The following is a 17201-nucleotide window of genomic DNA, read 5'->3' on the forward strand; positions in this document are numbered from 1 at the left end:
ATGAATATGTACTCTGATGCCAATTTACAAGAATCTGTTGTAAACGCTTATTGTGTAACAGTAACCAATAGTGGCAATTATATGTCATTCTAAAAGCTGCAATACTTATACAATAAATTTTACAATACTTTGGAATGTTTGTTTTCTCCTTTTGCTTTCTTAGCCAAATTCAGAGTTTGTCAACACAATATATTTTTAAATGCACTTCCCCAATTTTTGAAAACATTGGAAAAAATATATCCTCAGCTCTGTGTTTGTGTGTAGGGGAGTTAATCACTAATGAACATTCTTAACTGGCTAAAATGCCAAGCCAGTATATGTGTAGACACTGTGGTTTTCAAATGAAGCTGTAGACTGCTCTTGGTGTATTTGCATGCTAAATGTTTTTGTTTTGTGTGTTTGTGTGTGCATGTGTGTGTCTGTGGCACAGCTAGATACTGTTCTCTTTGGAATGTGCAGCTTTAATTGCAGAAGAAGCATTCCAGTTTTGCATAATGACACCAATATATACCACCCTTGTGATCCTGCCTTTGCAACAAGAGTATGGTTGATGGTGAGAAGTTCTTAACTTGAGTAACTATCAATCAAGGGAGAACTGTCTAGGTTGACTTAAGTCTTAAGCACAGATAACTGGCGTGACTCGTTTCCTTGGAGGCTGTGATCATCTTCAGAGATCACAGATTAAAAACCTAACAGTTTGCAGGGTTTTCTCTTTCACTTTCTTAAGGGTGTTCTAATAGCTGGGTTCAGCTTTGCAGGATGTGCCATAGAATCTATTTTTCCTCTTAAAAGCGTGAAGCCTCTAGCACCACTCATCTGAGTGCCTCAAGTACTTTACAAATATTAATTAACCCTCCCACCAGCCCTGCTCTGTTGGTGGTGGTATCGACATGTTCTAGATGGCTACGCTGCACCACAGAAGGTAAGCGCAGCATTTCAAAAGTGGCCACTGGTCACAGGCACCTCAGGTTTTTGGGTGCCCAACTTGGGACAACATGACTCTACTCTTCGGAGGTGCTGAGAACCTACAGCTCCCATTGACTTCAACTGGAGTTCTGGTTGTTCCACACTTCAGATCAAACTGTCGAAGGTGGGCACGCAAAATCACTGACTGCTTTTGAAGACATCAGCCTGGATGGCTTGAAACAGATTAATGGCAGGACTGGGAAGAGAATCCAAGATTCCCAAGTCCAACCCCCTAGACTACGTTGTTTATCATCTGCTTAAAGTGTTTTTAGCGTTCAGTAGGCTTTCCTGCTGGGGAATACAAACATGGAGGGAAGCTATTATGCTAGTAAACCTCCTACCACTCCACCCCTCCCAAGTATCTAATAGTAGGATCTGGTGGATTGAGGTGTTACACTGCTATCCTTCTGAGCTATTTGAATCTCATATAGACCTCCACTCAAAATACCTGAATTCCAGATGCCATAAATTGGCCTAATTCTAGAATAAAACTATATTTCAGAAAGTGCATCCACCTCATCTCAAAGTGTCTGAAAATGTGTGTTTGAAAGTTGAGACCTGACTAGTCATTTCCACCTGATGCATTCTTATTAAGTTATCAAAGACAGATCAGGTAAAGGATTGATGCTTTAGAAGAGTTAAATACCTGTGAGAGGCAGATCTGTTGTGTAGGCAGCACTTGTAAGTACTGTCTCTGTATTAAATTGTCCTTTCAGTTTTTGGATGTACAAAACACTACCCTGGGGAGTGTGAGCTCAGAGCTGGGTGTGTATGTGCAAATGGCCCAGTTGTGAAAGTGTAGTCCTCAAGAATGTGAAATCCTTTCTTTATTCAAACAATACTAACCTCTTGAGGATCATGGAACATTGATACACCAATGTGCCCAATATCTTACTCAAACATCAAACAGGCACAAAGTCTTTCATGTCTATCCCATATTTAGAGCATCTGTTGGTCAGGCACTCCTTGCTGAACTTGATTTAGCACAATCTAACACTTTTTTTGAAATCAGATTGGTGGCTTGTTACTGGAACAAAGTAATTACCTTCAGAAACTGGGCGGTCTTGGGTTTTTTCCCCTCTTTGCTTATGCCAAGTAGTCTAGCTAACACATTTTACTAGCAGGCAAATTGATGAAACAAGACATTTTAAATGTATATTAGGGGATAATCTTAGGAAGCAAAACTAAAACTCCAGTGCGAGTATGTGCAGCAGAAAAGTGAGTCTGAGAGTTACACATCTGCAAACAGGAAATGAAAACAGCACCTTCTGTGAAATTCACCAACCCCGTTTCATAGCTCAGCTATTGTGCACTCCCAGACAGTTAATGTCAGATGGATTAAACACAGTGTGTAAAGTTAAGCCTGTGAGTAAGTCTCTGCGGGATCAGGGCCCTAGTTTAAAAAAAAAAAAAAAACCCAACAAGGCTGAAAAAGCACTGAATGAATTAGGTGCTCAACTCTAATGGTGCAATAATGGAATATGGCAGCTTTCACACAACGCCCGAGTACTGACCATTCACTCAGGTACTAGGCAGCGCTGAAATAAGGCTATCAGAAGCTTCAGCAAAAGCCAGAATCCAATAACATACCTAACCAGGGCTACAAATGGGGGTCACTATTCCTGAACTCTGTTAATGTTTACAGTGTTGTGCAGAGGAATTTCTTGTTTGTGTGTTCGTACAGTACCTAGCATAATGGGGTCCTGGTCCACGCACTACGATAATAGAAATATACGGATATCAACTGTGCACTTACTGCGGTATATGTCTCATGCGGCACATCCCCTTTGCAATGTTTCTTCTTAGTCACAACTGTGGCGTTGCGTATGCTTGTCCAAGAATTGTTTACAAATTATTTCTCAGATCAAAAGCAGTAATTTATTTACACAGCATCCAGTGCCTAGGAGTCCAGGTAAAAAAATGGAGTCTGGAGCGACATGGTAAAGTACTGCCTGCCTAGAGTACAGGCAGATAAGAAATGGGCGAGGACAATTTTAATATAAGCGACTGGAAAGGAAGGTGTTAGCAACCTGGTAATAGTCAGGTACTAGGCAGCTTTGAGGAGGAGGTTTAATTTAGCATCTAGGATCACCTTTAACATAAATATTATTTTAAAAGGGTGAGGGAATAAAATAGAGGTTTCAGGAGTGAATGAGCTCCACAACTAAAATGCAATTGCCTGATGCCTGGGCATCCGAAATGAGGTGGGATGTAAGACCAGCTCCAAAGCCCCAGTGTTATGGGGCCCAAGCAAGGATAACAAGAGTTCTCTCCCAACAAAATGCCCATTGGGCATGACAGGGTAGAACATGTGCTAGGAGTTGGTGCTATTATCTGCTTCCTTACTCTGACATGTGCTCCATTGCCAGGCAGCATCTCCCCCTCCCACGTTTACATCACTGCAGTGCTTTATTTCCCTTTGGTGTGTTACTTCAAGACCATGGATTCCTGCTCCTCAGATATTGATCTCCTTTTAGAAGAGCCATCTAACTTGCAAGTTAAAAAAATCACACACCCCGTCAGAGAAATGACGAACCTCTTGGCTCCTACAAACAATTAACTTGCCCAGTTACGTCTGAGAACTCTGTCGGACTGCGATACCCTTCAAAGAGTCTAAACCCACCCAGCACTGCCAATCAGCCTATGCAAAATAGCTGTAGCGAAATGAGAAAACACTTGAAATGTAGCCCTTTTCAAATCACTAGCACTACAATGAAAACAAAGGGTGGGGGTGATATGTTCATCCTGAGAGCTTCTCCTACCCCTCACCCCCACCAAGTTGGGTCACATTTTTCCTCTGCTATCCCACCAAAAAGATCTCCGAGCAGCTTTTCTGGGGTTGCCTTTTTGAGTGTTAAGTTGGTTGCTTGGGTTGTCAGATGGCTGAAGCCCCATGTTATTTCCTGGAGGAATAGCTCAGTGGTTTGAGCATTGGCCTGCTAAACCCAGACTTGTGAGTTCAATCCTTGAGGGGGCCACTTAAGGATCTAGGGAAAAATCAGTACTTGGTCCTGCTAGTGAAGGCAGGGGGCTGGACTTGATGACCTTTCAGGGTCCCTTCCAGTTCTATGAGATAGGTATATCTGCATATATATTTTTTTTGATTGGCTGAGCGTAATTAACATGCTCAAGGGGGTCAGCTGATGCTAATTTGACTTGTGTTTTTAGATCTGTGTGGGAAGGGATTGGCCCCTTAATTTTGCCAGAGAAGAGTGGACCTGCCCCCACAAAAGAAACTGGACAGGGCTTACAGGAGATCGATCTTCCTTAACCAAGAATGAACCACCAAGTAGCTATGTGTTGGGGGATATTTGGTTTGGCTCCAAACTAAAGTAGACATCTCATCATCAGTTTACTCTTGGTTCATTTTGTTGGAGGAGAGGTCTGTTGGGAAGAGGATGAAGGGGGTTATAAGGAATGGAGGACTGTGGGCCTTACGGGGACTTCTTTAGGATGGAGTCAGCATTTAAAACTCTGGATGTTTGCCTGAACCTTTTATGGTTTCCCAGGTTCTAATTTCATATGCATTTCTCCAGTGCGGTGCCTAGCTTTCCTATACTGTTACCTGCATTTTATTTTGAATGGCTGATTTATGGCATGTTTTATATGCAGTTTTGTAATGGAGTGGCTTGTTTGTTTTAGGGTCTTTGTGCTGTACTGAGATGTATTTTCAGGATATTGCCCAATTCCTATCCGCTACGTACTCCTCCTCCTTTAATGTAAAAGGGCATTAAAATACACTGGAGTATGGGAGCAAACTGATAGTTTAACAGAGGGAAGCAAGTGCTGCAGCTCAGGTCATTGTCCTAAAGTATTTAAAGGTCCAAATCTTAGCATGTAAAGAGGAGCAACCAGCTGCTTATTAATGATGGTGCATGGAGATGGTTTCTTGAGTAGATAGTGCAGATCTGGTACATCTTTGTCTGATGCATTTGTAATGCTCTATTCACCACAGTATCAAAGTTTGTTACTCACTCACCCCTTGACGTGAGGCTATATGTAATTTTTTAATATACAAAATGGTCCAGGAACAAGGCTGATACAGCTACTGGGTAGAGCTGTTTGAGAGAGGAATTTTCCATATGTGGGAAACTGACATTTCAAAATTGCTTTCCGTTCCCAATGAGAATGAAAAATTAGAATAACAAATTTGTGCAAAATTGAATATTCTAAAATGTTTCAAATCAAAAATGGCAAAATGAGAAAAGTCTACATTTTCAATGGAAACTAAATAACATTGTTTTTTTGTTTTGTTTTGTTTTGAATCAACATCTCCCAATGACCTTTTTCATTTCAGTTCTTCCAGGCAAAGATTGAAAATTTCCAGCAAAATACAAAATAAAAATCCAACCAGCTGTACTACTGGGTGTGGGGAAAGGTTGCCAGTCCTCCAGGATTGTCCTGGAACCTCCAGGAATTAAAGATTAATCTTTAATTAAAGATTACGGCATGTAATGAAACCTCCAGGAATATGTCCACCAAAATTAGCAACCCTAGTGTGTGGGGGAGAGAATTATTGTAACTAAACTACTTCTCTTCTCAAACAACAAGGGAGGCTACAGCATATTTGAGAGGGGAGAGATTATTTTTAACTTGTTTTCTCAGTGGCAGAAACAATTTTTAATTGTGACTCTTAGAAACCACAAGTGGCAAGGACCTTGGTTTTAAACTTAAAAAGACTTTTAAAAAAAAATCGATTCAGCCTTGCCCAGCACTTCCAACACTGAGGCTATTTTTGTTAAATTTCTGCGTCTCCCCCGGCTTTGCTTGTTGGAAGGTGTCTGTACCAACTTGAAAGCATCAAAACTTCACAGCATCTCTCTCTCTCTCTCTCTTTTAATTTCTTTTTTATCCTCAACATTTTATCTTTTCCATCATAACCTAGACTTTTCTCCACTGTTGTTTGTTAGAGCTTCCAAGCTGAGATCTTCTTCCTCAGGCATTGAGTTAATCCTTGTTCCCATTGCTGCTTGACAGATGATTCACTTCTCACATAGCGTCGGCAGTTCTAGCCATGTTGCTGCATTTAATAATTTGGTGTTCCTGGAGGCAGCTCAATTTAATGCAAAGAGGAAGTTTTCATACCCAGCTTTAGGAGCTATTCTGAGTCCTCTAGTAGCATAGCCTACGTTACAGGTTCATGGCTACCAACATGCAAAGAGGTTGTGGTTTTTATTGTTATTTTGGGGTGGGAGGGGAGAACACCTGATGTATGTTTGAAGAGGTCTCATACACACTATGGCTTAACTTCTGCAAAGTCAGAGAGTTAGAGCATCTCTGCTCTCCTCACGCGCCCACAGCCCTGCTTCACCCTCCATCCCACAAAACCCATAGAGCTCAACACCATGCAGTTAAAGGGTGGGGGCTTCTATAGATCTGGAGAAAAGTGAGATTGACATTGCTTGGGTGTCCCATGTACACACACACTTCACATGCCTGTATAACCTGTAGATTAAATGTCACCCCCCAGCAGCTGGTCTACAGAGGATAATAGCCTACTGTTGCTACCAGCTAATTAGAGGTATTTGTTCAGCCCAGATGACGTTGTGTGTGGAAGATCATGGGTTCTGTCCATATTGATGATCACTGGTGGAAGTTATTATACATTCCTCTGAGCAAAAGAGCCTGGGGATAGGATAATAGAGCCTTAAGACTAGAAGGGAAAGAAGGGGAGAAACCTAGAGTTGATCCCTCCCTGGATTTCAGTCAGCATATCTGGCCACAGCTCTCAATTGTGTGTGGGTTTTTTGGTTTTGTTTTGGTTTTGCTTTTTTAAAATCACGGCAGCTGTGCTGCTTGCTTGTCTGGCATTCTGCGGACTGTCGCAATTGCCTTCCTCTCCCTGTATCTGACTGAGAATTTACACTGCCCGCTGGCTGCTGCAAATACAGATCAGGGTCGTCACTCAAAACACTGAGCATCATCCTTCTTCCAATAGTATAAATGTGTTTTGTCACCTGCAGGGTTCTCCTGAAATGGGATCTCAGCTAACAACATAACATGCATTAGAGGATTGTTTCTTTGAAGAGAATCCATAGGGACTCTTTGCTGAGAGCAGTGGGAAAGAGTGCCCGTTTTATCCAAAGTTTCTTTACTTTTTCTTTTTCTCAGTGTGTGTGGCACAGAGAGTCGGGGGAGTGTTTTGGATCCAAAGGAAAGTTCTTTTTAATCATGGCCAAACTAACAAAACCCTGGCAGGGGATGAAAAGGTCCAAAGATAAGACTCCTAGACACTTGGATGATAGCATTCGCTTGGCCTTGATTTTATCTGCTGTTTGTTATATTCTCAGATGCCATGAACAGTAGCTAGGACATTTGATATGGGGGCTGGGCCAGAAACCCAAAACACGAGTGCCACCTGGAATTATCACCCAGAGGCCTTCAGCTGAGATTTTTCCAAAGGAAACTAAGGGAGTTAGGTGCCCAAATTCAGTGGGAGCTTGAGCTGCTTTTGAAAACCCAGCCTGGGCCAATAATATAAGTCTGTTTTTGAAATGGGTACATGTACACTGCCCAAGAGCAGTAAAACCATCATGAAAGAGGGCCTGATTCTCCTCTTGCTTACACCAGTGCAACTACGTGGATTGCAGTGCAGTCGCTCGTGATTTGCAAGTGAAAGGATGATATAGTCCTGGGGAAGGGAGGGGGCGTAATTGCATGTGACATGCAAATTTATACTCGGAAACGAACTTTTCTTAAAGCAATGGTGTTTAACTGGAAAAAACGACACCCAACCAGATTCCCCGGCTGACTGCAGCTCTGATTGAAATCAGTGGAGCTGCTCCCATTTATTCCAGTTGAGGATCTGGCTCTTACGAGTTTCTGGCTCTCATTTCCCCATTTAGATCGCTCAACTGAGTTCTACTCTGAGCCCTTAACTTCTCTCCCTTTGAGTGAGCCACTTCACCTCTCTGCCTCAGTTTTCCCATCTGTAAAATTGAAATAATACTGTTTGTTCTTGTCTCCCCTGGATGTCCTATCTTGTTAATCTAGTTCATCTAAAATTGCCTTGCAGCTGAAGAGCACATTGCAAGCGATAAGTATCGATTGAAAAAAGGTATGTTTTTATTTTTGTTTGCCAATTAGCACAGATACAGGTCTGTAGTTTCTGTGCTTAGATTCAGAAGCCATATGGTAGCGAGATTTTGGAGTACAGGACAAAAAAGTAATCCCAGATTTGCAGCTCTTTAGTGTACTTTTGGTTGGGCCAGATCACCCAATTTGTCATCCCTTAAGAAATTACTCCGTCTAATCCTAAACAAAAACTGACTCCAATCAAAGTGATTACTGTAGAGCAGTTTAGAATAAATGGTAGCTGTTGGTTCCATGCAGTGCCTCTTCCTATTAGGAAGTAGAATATCTGTTCTATTTAGGATGTGACAATGCATAGCATATGATTTGCTGTCTAGTTTTGGTGGATAGATGCAATAGTTTTCAGACGTCTCAAGTGGAATTCCACAGGAATCTGTTCTGGGTCGGGTGTTATTTAACATCTTTGTTAATGACCTGGATGTTGGAATAGAGAGTATACTGATCAAATTTGCAAATGACACAAAGTTAGGAGGGGTTGCAAACACTTTGGAAGATGGAACTAAAATTCAAAGGGATCTTGATAAACTGGAGAACTCAGCTATAAACAACAAAATTAAATTCAACAAATACAAATGTAAGGTGCTATACTTAGGGAAGAAAAACCAAATGCACAAATACAGAGTGGGGGATAACTGGCTTGGCAGCAACCCTGGTGAGAAGGATCTAGGAACTGTGGTGGATCCCAACATCAACATGAGTCAACAATGAGATGCTGTTGCAAAAAAAGCTAACGCAATTTTGGCTTGAATTAACATAAGTAGAGCATGTAAGTCACGTGAGGTGATAGTACCTCTTGGCACTGGTTAGGCCTCAGCTGAAGTACTGTGTCCAGTTTTGGTCACCGCAGTATAGAAAGGATGTAGAGAAACTGGAAAGGCTCCAGAGGCGAGCAACAAAGATGATCAAAGGGATGGAATGCAAGCCATACGAACAAAGGCTGAAGGAACTGGGTACGTTTAATTTGGAAAAGAGCAGATTAAGGGGGGAGGGCATTATAACGCTCTGTAAAAACTTGAAAGGCTGCCATAAAAAAAGAGGAAGAAAAAATGTTCTCCGTTGCCACAGAGGGCAGAACAAGAGGCAATGGGTTCAAACTATAGCAAAGTAGATTTAGCTAAAAGCTTCCTAACCGTAAGACAAGTAGGACAATGGAACAGACTGCTTAGGGAAGTTGTGGAAGCTCCTTCACTGAAGGTTTCAAAAAGAGGCTGGGTAGATGGTTTAGACGAGTGGTTCCCAAACTTGTTCCGCAGCTTGTTCAGGGAAAGCCCCTGGCGGGCCAGGCCAGTTTCTTTACCTGCCGTGTCTGCAGGTTCAGCCAGTCGCAGCTCCCAGTGGCTGCGGTTTGCTGCTGGAAGTGGCAGCTAGTACGTCCGTTGGCCCACACCGCTTCCAGCAGCTCCCAGAGCAGAGAACCGCAGCCAGTGGGAGCCATGATTGGCCGAACCTGCGGATGCTGCAGGTAAACAAACCGGCCCAGCCCGCCAGGGGCTTTCCTTGCACAAGCAGCAGAACAAGTTTGGGAACCACTGGTTTAGACACAACAAATCCTGCATCTTGGCAGGGAGTTAGACTTGATGATCCTATGGTTCTATGAATAACATACTCTCAGGTAGACACCCTTTCTGATTAATGTGATAGGGATTCAATTAATACACTTGCCACTAATTTTTTCCTCCTATATGGGATACTAGTGGTCTCTTGGAGACTCTTAGCGCAAGATGGCTGGCAAATGTATGCTTACAATAATGTCTGCTTCCAGGGCTGGCTATCTGGAGGAGTGTTTGGAGAGCAACAAAGGGTTCGAACTCAGAAAAGAAAAAGCTGCAGGTTAGATAGGAAATGTTTCCTAAGCAGCTTAGTAATTAGGCAATAGAATAGTGCAACTGTGAAGGTCACAGAGTGCTGTGGTGGTCTGTGGACAAGGGTATGTCACACACTGGCTCATCTGCCCTCTACTGGATAGAATTGGAAATACTCAGATGTATCTACTAGAGCTGGCTGAAAAATGGTATTTTCAACATTTCTAAAAAAATGTATTTTCCCCAAAAACTTTTTATGGAAAATAAATTAAAAAAAGATTGGGGCATATTTTCAGGTTTTTCCTCAGAAAGTTTTTTTTTAATAATAAAAAGTAAAAAAAAATTCATTTTCATAAACTGAAAACCACTGGAAAAAAATTCTCATTTTTCACTGAAAAATAGTGATCTTAGGCAGAGACTGGGGGTGCGGGGTGGAGCATTTTCCATCCAGAAAAAATGTTTTCAACTGAAAAATATCAACCATCCCTAATGCTAAATTCTACTTCTCCATGGGTATGGAGACCCGTCTTCATCCCACGCACCACAGCCTGTGCTTTGGCAGTGGATGGGCCCCATTTCAAACATCACTGTGAAGGTCTGACTGGCTGTGTGCTGCAGCACAGTGACTGCCATCGAGCCTAAGTGAAGGTCATTATTATTTGCATCACAGTGATGCGTACAGGCTCCAATCAAGAAGCAGAGCTCCCCCAAGCTAGTTGAGATTCAAAACTGGCCCTGTCCAGAGATCTGATAGTCTAGGGATATGACAAAATGAATAGATGGATGAAAACCAAACTGGGAGGGGAGGAGAGAACCTTGTTCCAGGCAGAGTTGGCCCGGCTTTTGAAGCTTTCTTTTTTCCAGCCTGATGGCCTAGAATTCAGCTGTGACCGATATGACCATATCCTGGGCAAACTTTATTGGATTGAGTTTAAGTATTTTAGGAGGCCATTGTATTACAAATGAAAATGTTTAGGAACTTTTGAGGGATTATATATAGTTCCATGGGGGAGTGGGGCCACAGACCCCCAGGAACTAGAACATTAGGGGGATAGTTAGACAAATTGACTCAGGTTGTACCATCTCCAGAGAGCTACCACCACATCTACTGGTTCAAAATGGATTTGTCAGGGACCAGCAGACGCAGAAAGGCCTTTTGGATAAACAGCCTGAGTCAAAACTGACTCAGGGCTTTCTCTTGGATCCATCAAATGGATAGGGCCTCTGGTTCAAGAGGGGCCCCAATAGGTCGGAAAGGGTTGGCAGGACTTTGACCCACAGAGGCCTTATAAGATTCATAGATTCTAAAGCCAGAAGGGAACATGGTGATCTAATCTGACCTCCGTATAACACAGGCCATAGAACTTCCCAAAATTATTCCTAGAGAAGATCTTTTAGAAAAACATCCCTTGATTTAAAAGTGGTCAGAGATGGAGAATCCAATTGTTCCAATAGTTAATTACCCTTGTTGTCAAAATTTTAAGCCTTATTTCCAGTCTGAATTTGCCTAGCTTCAACTTCCAGCCATTAGATCATTTTATACCTTTGTCTGCTAGACTGAAAAGCCGGTTAGTAAATATTTGTTCACTATGTAGATACTTATAGACTGTAATCAAGTCACCCCTTAACCTTCTCTTTGTTAAGCTAAACAGATAGAGCTATTTGAGTTTATCACTATAAGGCATGTTTTCTAATCCTTTAATCATTCTTGTGGCTCTTTCCAGAACCCTCTCCAATGTAACAATATCCTTCTTGTATTGTGAGCACCAGAACTGGAATCAGTAGTTCAGCAGCTGTTGCACCAGTGCCAAATCCGGGGGTAAAATACCCTTTCTGCTCCTACTCGAGATTCCTGTTTATGCATCCAAGCATTGCCTTAGTTCTTTTGGCCACAGTGTCACACTGGGAGCTGATGTTCAGCTAATTATCTATCACAACCCCCAAATCTCTTTCAGACTCACCACTTCTCAGGCTAGCGTCCCACATCCTGTAAGTACGGCCTACATCCTTTGTTCCTAGATGTGTACATTTACATGCATATTGTATGCTTGCGCACAGTTTACCAAGTGATCCAGATCACTCTCCATCCGTGACCTGTCCTCTTCCCCAATTTTTGCATCACCTGCAAACTTTATCATTGATGATTTTATGGTTTCTTCCAGGTCATTGATAAAAATGTTCAATAGCGTAGGGCAAAGAACCGATCCCTGCAAGACCCCCACTAGAAACATAACCCCTCAAAGTGTGTTCTTGCTCTCAGCAAAAAGATGATGGACAGGTAGCCACAGAAAACCCATGCTTGGGGTTTGAAGTACTGTTCAACAGCCAGAGCCCTTGTAGAGTGAGGGGTGATCTCTGGTAAGCTTATTAGCACGCATGTAGGTTCTTTGATTGTTGCTACTATGTTTTCTCTGTAAGGCTTTTACCTTTCTTGCTGAGACAAAACTGTGTGGAAACCTAACTGTGGCAATTACACTGTATACCGTCTCTGAGGAAAGAAGCAAAGCAGGCCTCCTTAGGCAGACTGTTTTTTGCTGGGGATTTCACAGTATAGTCTGGAAACGATGTAGCCTGGAAATACCCCGGTCAGGAGGAGAGACACGCTGGTCTCTCCCCAAGAGTGGTGATAGCTGTGGAGCCTGGATCCTAGAGTGGGCACCCTTGCTGGACCACCAAGTGTGAATACAGGTGCAGTTGCCCTAAACTGTGACATCAGTCGTTTCTTTTGAAGAACTGGGAGGTTCGGTGCCTTATGAAGGAAATGCTTTGTGTAGGTTTCAGGGAGCACTGCCATTGTGCATTGCACTGTGTCCCCATGGTTAGGGGTGGGGAAAAAATGGCAAAAATTCTTAGAGGGTCAAGATGCCTTTGGTGGCTTCCCCTTGAGCTTGGTCCCAGTGAAATGCTGGGATTGTTTTTATAGAGATGGAAAAAACAATGATCTGATTCTTTTGAAAGTGAATAGGTAACAATTTACCAAAGAATTCCCTTTCATTTCCATTTCTTCTGTGCCACCCAACCCATACAAACCAAGCAATGTGAGGTCCAAGTGCATAGCCCTGTAGGCAAAAAATAGTAACACAGAAGCAGGACAAATGCAGTGCCGCCCCTTTCCCTCCTGGTGCCCTTGAAGTTGAATGAGATGTTGTGATCCATGGACTTCTTGATGCCACTGGCAGAAGATACAAGAGTTGTATGGGGTTTTATAGGGATCCCTTGGGTTGGATATCTGTGTAATAGTTCACTGAAGGGTGGCATGTGAGGTCTCTACCAAGAGCCAGTTGCCCACTGGTGGTCATAATCATTGCAAACAGTATGTGTGGATGCTATTTAAAGAGCTATGTATCTACAGTGAAAATTATATTCTTAAGATCTTGGAGGTAAGGCAGGTCACCAGGAGGTAAGGTACCTCGTAAATCTTCCTTTCAGGCAGCAGATAGACATCAATCTCTCTGTCCTGCCATCTGTGTATTATATGCCTCACAATGTGTGCTTGTTTGCATACTGAGCCAGGTGTGGACATAGAGATTGCAAAATCTACAAGAGTAAATCTACAGGAAGAAATGCAGTGGGGGGTGTGTGTGTCCCATTTATGAATAAAGACAAAAGATTGTTCAGGTAGGTCTTACAGTGCAAAGCAACACACTGAATCCTTCACCTAGGAAGCAAACTGACAATGTGCTTGTCTCATGACAGGAGGGTCATGGCCAGCCTGGCTGTAAACGTTTTGGGTGAGCAATATTCTACCAGACATGAGTCTCTTGTTAATTAAGTCTCGGCTCTACAATGTGTGTTATGATAGTATTTTATAGGTAACCATTTATTTCCAGTACTACTACTTCTACTACTTGAATCTCTGTTCTTTGTTCAATACACTTACAATGGGTTTGAGGACTTGAAGGTTGGAGTGCTGATTGCTAGCCTACAGAGTGACTGTGGGGCCTGCAAGGCCTAGATAAGGTGCACTTGTGATGCCCATGGCAGGTGGAGGTGGGGATTTGACCCTTGGCAGGCACAGCCAAGGCTTCCTGATGCTAAGGGCAGGTGGTAGTGAGGTGCTTCATAGTCCTGGGGCTCCAGGAAGTTTCACAGATATGTAGTAATTTTTATTTCAGCTGATCCGCCAATGTCTCAAGAACCGACCAGATGTGCCTCTCGCTTATCCGGGGATGCTGTGGGCTCTGCAAGAACAAGGTAGAAGTTGTGGAATGGCAGCCTGCTATCCCTGTCTTATTTGAGGGGTTTGTCAGGGTCGGTCTGAGTGTTCTTATAGGGTGCACAAGAACAAAGCCCTATAACGTGCTTCAAGCTCTTTAATGACCCCACATGGTCGAACTCAGTCAGTGCCCCGTAGCATCAAGCTGATGCTGTAGTTCAGAATTGGCTCAGAAAGAAGGGTGCACCCCACTGAATAACCAGCACCATGTCCTGGCAGTGAGATGCTCTCTCCCATCCTAATTAGGGGTGAGACCTGTTTGGGTCACTGCAAGGGCTCGGATCACTGCAGGAAGAGACCGCACAGTGCCTGCCTCAGGGCTTCATCTGGCTCAGTCACGATGAACAACAGGGAAAATGGACTCACAAGTTGTTTGGGTTTTTCCACATCTCAGCCTGTTGAAAGTATATTGTAAGAGAAGATTAAAAGACACTAATGAAATTTACAACCCTAATTAAATAAACCAATGGCACCAGACTGTGGGAAGGTGAAGTAGCTTTAAACATTCAACCTGCAGTGGTCAGAGTGGATTCTGAAAAGCAGAAATTTGGGAGATTGTTGACTATCAGTCAGGATTAATTATTTGTCAGCTCTCATGGCTATTCATATTTTTTTTCCTCTGTAGTTCAAACTCCTCATTCGAATACACACGTTGGCTTGAGATTGATTGCTAGCAGAAGCCATAAATCACAATCGCAGCATCTAACGGTAGATTGTGGAGGCCAGTCAAAAAGTGCCTCCTTGGAGTATTTGTCCCTCGCAAATACAGAGAACTTGGATGTTGAACAATTAGATCAGCTTGGCTCTATTGAATGGGATTTGATTAAGAGTGTAGTGCTGAAGGGAAGGGGTGGGCAGCGTTAGTGGTGGTGTGAATTGCTAATAAGCAGGAGAAGAACTACCTCAAGGTACCAAAACAAACCGCTCCAAAGAAATCAACTGTGCAGGTAGAACTGGCTTTGCACCGCTCTTATCCCGCTTCCTTTTTACCAGTGCAGGCTCACCGGGGTTAGGGTATCCATGGCAAACGTAAATCATCTTTTGCGCTACTCTCCCTTAAGTCCCTCCTACCTGGAGCTGTGCTGCCCCCTCCATGATGGTATTTGTAATGTCTGAGGCTGAGCCCTGCCACTTAATCTGAGGGATGTGGCAAAATGAGTCTCCGTGGAGGGATTCTGACATAGTTTCCCATTCCACGTTTCCTGTCCTCTGGGTGGAGGGTGCGATATGGCCCAGAGCGCCTGGCCAGGTGCTGGTTTGGGGTCTATGTAACCAAGAGTATCAGACCTCTCTGGTGAAGGGAAAGCGAGGTCAGCTGGGAGTTTGGCAAGAAAGACTGACTGACTGAGGAGTCCCTTCCTGCTTTACATGGTGCCCGGAGTAAAGAAACGCGTCAACTGACCAGTATTTCCAGTCCCAAGAGGTCAAACACCATGAGTTAAGCCCCACAAAAATCATGAGATTGACAGAAAAATAATGATTTTTTTATATGAATCATTTGGGGCTGCTTTTTATTTGCTTTTTGGTTTCTGAACCTTTACAGTGCACCTGCTTCATGTTCCCGAGCTTTTCTCTGCAACCACGAGGGCTGGAAACGTCCTGTCTTTTTTAAATGAAAGCTGGGATCCTCTTGACTTCAGCAGCTGAGGCTTTAAGAAAAACACCAAATATCATGAGAATGGCAAGCAAAGCGCGAGAACTGACGCCACTGATCAGCTAACACCTCTCACTAGTTTACTCTGAAACTGAGGTACCAAAGCGTGGCTCAGAAGAGTTCACTTCTCTCTCTCTCCATCTCTGGTCACTGCCTTTCCCCAGCGTCTCTCTCTCTCTTTTTGGTCTGGATTCCTTGGCACCTCTCCTGCTGCCGGTCAGTTCAGGCACAGCATCCCCTGCCACGCCGTTGCTAGTACAGACCTGTCAATGTCGGAAGGCTATAAAGAGAGGTTTGAAGAGGAAAAGGCGGGATCTTATAACTCCATTGAAACCACAGCTGTGGTGCAGGCAGCTAGCATTCCTGAGGCCCAAATATGGGAGGAATCCGGGAGACAATGGCTCCAGATTAGGGCCACAAGGGAAAAAAGAGTGCAGGACACTTAAAATTATATGAATTAACCCTAAACTTCCAGGTCAAGTGCATGGTGCATTTCTTTGACCTGGCCTTCTGTATCATAAGTGTGTTTGTGTGCGTAACATAAACAAAACCCTACCAAAACAAAACATTTCACTGCACACTCCTGGGGGGAAGATGGGAGAACGCAACATGTGAGAGATGTTCGTCACAATGCTACTGCGCTACCAGAAGGTGATCAAATACTTCAGCAATGAGCACGTTATAGGACCTATCTAGAAAATGGTGCTAATTATTTTAACATCAAGCGCAGTGAGTGGGATTTTTCAAAGCTACCTAAGGGGTTTTGATGCTCATTTCCCATTAAAACAAATAGGAATTAGGCATCCAACTCTCTTTGGCAGCTTGGAAAATCTCATCTAATAGCTAGAGTCTGCTTCACGATCCAACATCTCCTCTGCAGATGGTCTACAATGATAAAAGCTAGAACTTCAAAGCTGCATAGGGGAGAAGGGGAAAGGTAAATTGGGCACTAAACGGGCTTGTCCCCTCTAATGAGGGACAACTGAGAACAATGCCAATGTGTCCTTAGTTGTATCTACTTGTGTGTTGCACACTGCGGGAGGCGGCCCAGAGTCGTGTTTCATTGGGAAGCCCATTGTAATATTTCAAAGTGATGGCATTTAAGCAATGGATGCAACAGTGAATCACCATCAGTCCTCCTCACTTACAATCACCGTAGACAGATTTTCACGGGGTGCGTTTGTAACCCAGGTGCCTAATAGGGAGATATCTCTTTAAGAAACGTACTGGGGGTGGGTGGGTAGGAATGAATTATGTCTGGGTCATTGTTGCTAAGTAGATGCACAATTACCTTGCCACATACAGAAGTTTCTGGAATTGGGTGTGGCAGTTTGGGGTATGCTCAGTAGGCTCCCTGTTGCTGGACTCAGACTCCATGAGAGCAAGTCGTCAGGGCAGCTGCTTTACAAAAGACCACGTGCCCTGTGTGGGTTGGGAGAAGCAGGAGCACGAAGCAGGCTGCGGTCCCTAA

Source organism: Trachemys scripta, chromosome 12 (genome assembly GCF_013100865.1).
Source record: "Trachemys scripta elegans isolate TJP31775 chromosome 12, CAS_Tse_1.0, whole genome shotgun sequence".
NCBI classification, from domain to species: domain Eukaryota; kingdom Metazoa; phylum Chordata; order Testudines; family Emydidae; genus Trachemys; species Trachemys scripta.